The sequence below is a fragment of the Onychomys torridus genome, chromosome 12 (genome assembly GCF_903995425.1).
Source record: "Onychomys torridus chromosome 12, mOncTor1.1, whole genome shotgun sequence".
Taxonomy (NCBI): domain Eukaryota; kingdom Metazoa; phylum Chordata; class Mammalia; order Rodentia; family Cricetidae; genus Onychomys; species Onychomys torridus.
In genome coordinates this window covers 4,061,616-4,064,303 of record NC_050454.1, presented here as the reverse complement: position 1 = coordinate 4,064,303, position 2,688 = coordinate 4,061,616, and the positions used below count along the sequence as shown (strand labels likewise).

At 45.7% G+C, this 2,688-nt stretch overlaps 1 pseudogene; it reads left to right on the top strand.

Moving 5' to 3' along the window:
• The first annotated feature begins 691 nt into the window (after positions 1 to 691).
• LOC118594242 lies at positions 692 to 2,066 on the top strand (annotated as a pseudogene).
• The last annotated feature ends 622 nt before the right edge of the window (positions 2,067 to 2,688 follow it).

Genomic DNA, 2,688 nt, shown 5'->3' with positions numbered 1-2,688 from the left:
TCTAACAATATAAAAAATACTATGAAAAAATAGAATATTAATCCCTAAAAGTCACTACTGTTGTATTTTGTAGGAAATCTTTTCAGAGATCCTCCTAAACATATACTATGAATATTCTCTCTCTCTCTCTCTCTCTCTCTCTCTCTCTCTCTCTCTCTCTCTCTCTCTCTCTCACACACACACACACACACACACACACACACACACACACACACACACTGTGATGGTTTGAAAGAAAATGGTCCCCAAAGGGAGGGGCACTATTAGGAGGTGTGACCATGTTGGAATAGGTGTGGTCTTGTTGGAGGAAGTATGTCACTGTGGAGGCGGGCTTTGGGGTCTCATATATGCTCAAGCCATGCCCAGTTTCAGAGACCACTTCCTGTTGCCTGTGAGTCAAGATGGAGGAATCTCAACTCAGTCTCCAGCACCTTGTCTGCTTTCATGCCAGCTTGTCACACCGTGGTGATGATGGACTAAATCTCTGAACTGTAAGTCTGCCCCAATTAAATGTCTTTCTTTATGAGAGCTGCCGTGGTCACGGTGTCTCTTGACAGCAATAGAGACCCTAAGACACACACTAATTACATCAATATATTAATTATTAACATTAGTGAGTATGGATATGGTTTGAATGTGTTCCTCGGTAGTTTCAGATACTCAAAATTTCTTCCAGAATGCGTACTTGGGAATGGAGGAGGAGTTGATGGTATCCCACACCTGTAACCTCAGCATCTCTGATGCAGGAAGATCATGAGTTTGAGGCCCATTGGAGCTACGTGGGGAGACTCTGTCTCAAAACAAAACAAGTGAAGCTTTAAGAGGGAGAGCCAGTGCTGGAGCCATTGTCACCGACCCTGACCAGACCACTCCGCTTCCGGCACTGCCCAGGACAAGAGTGCTGTCATTGGGGTTGATGCTGCTGGCGTGGCTTGTACCATCAGTATACTTGTTTTTTTGTTGTTGTTGTTGTTGTTTTGGGGGGGGGAGTTTGATTGTTTGTTTTTTGTTGTTGTTTATTTATTTCTTAAGACAGGGTCTCACTATGTGGCCCTGGCTGTCCTGGAACTCGCTCTGTAGACCAGGCTGGCCTCGAACTCACAGAGATCCACCTGCCACTGCCTCCCGAGTGCTGGGATTAAAAGTGTGTGCCACCACAGCCTGGTGTGCTATCCATATCTTAATGAAGGATTTGGCAAGATAAGCTTGCTCTTGTTGATGTCACGGAAGACAAACCGAAGGGAGAGGTGATCGATCCCAGCACGGCAGCCTTCCCCTTAGAACACCAAAAACTGTCTCTGGCAAAGACTATAGTGTGACTGCAAACTCCAAGCTGGTCATTATCACAGTGGGGACCTGTCAGCAAGAGGGAGAGCATCGACTCAATTTGGGTCAGCGAAACATGAACGTCTACCAGTTCGTCATTCCCAAAGTTGAGAAGTACAGTTCAAACTACGAGCTGCTCATCATTTCAAACCCTATCTTTATCTGTGTGACTTAGAAAACAAGTGACTTTCCCCAAAACCGAGTTATCAGATAACAGTCTGGATTCAGCTCAGTTCTGGTACCTGATGGGAGAAAGGCTGGGCATTCACTCGCTAAGCTGTCATAGATGGGGCCCAAGGGAGCATGAAGACTCTGGTGCACCCATGTGGAGTGGTATGAATGTTGCCCACATCTCCTTGAATCTCAACCAAGAGCTGGACACTGATGCAGACAAGGAGCAGTGGAGAGGGGTTCACGAGAAGGTGGTTGACAGTACCTATGATGAGATCAACCTGAAAGTTTACACATCCTGGACCACTGGCCTCTCTGTGGGAGACTTTGCCCAGCATAACGGAGGATCTTAGGTGGTTTCATCCCATATCCACCATCTATAGGATCAAGAATGATTCCTTGGTGTTCCTTGTGTCCTGGGACAAAATCGAATCTCAGATGTAGTGAAGGTAACTCTGACTCCTGAAGAGGAGTCCCGCTTGAAGAAGAGTGCAGATACGCTCTGGGGAATTCAGCAAGAGCTGCAGTTCTGCAGTCCTCAGATGTCCCAGAACTTCACTGTCCAGTGATGAATGCTGTTGTGTTAAGGTGGCCCGGAGAAAACCTCAGTTCCCATAGCTCTATCCAGATGCTAAGTGCTACTTATGTAGTGGTAACCTGGTTAATGTGACTGTCCCACTGTCCCTGAAACACACTGCCAATTGAATGCAGGCTTCAATTATCCTGTGAACCTGTTGTGTTGCTGTGCTGTGGACCCTCACCAACCATGCCTAGGCCAATGAGCTCCCAATTCATCATACCCTGGCTCCGGTGTGTAAATCCATTATGTATATCTTGTACAAAACTATTCTAAAGGATGTTATTGTGTGTGTTATGTGTCTGCAGTGCACATTGCAATATTTTGTAAAAAGTAAGTTCTGAATATGAATGATGCAACCAACTCCCCAAGCATCATGCCAACAAAAACACCAAATAAACTTTGAACAGTGAAAAGGAGAGAGAGAGAGAGAGAGAGAGAGAGAGAGAGAGAGAGAGAGAGAGAGAGAGAACCTAGCAGGATTTAATTAATCAGGTAATTGGAGCAGCTTGTACCTGGAAAACATTTCCTGATGCAGCCCTCCTGGCTTGGAATGTCTTGAAGGCTATCTTTGTTTCCTCACCTTTTCCAGTGAACATTTTTGAAGGATGTTG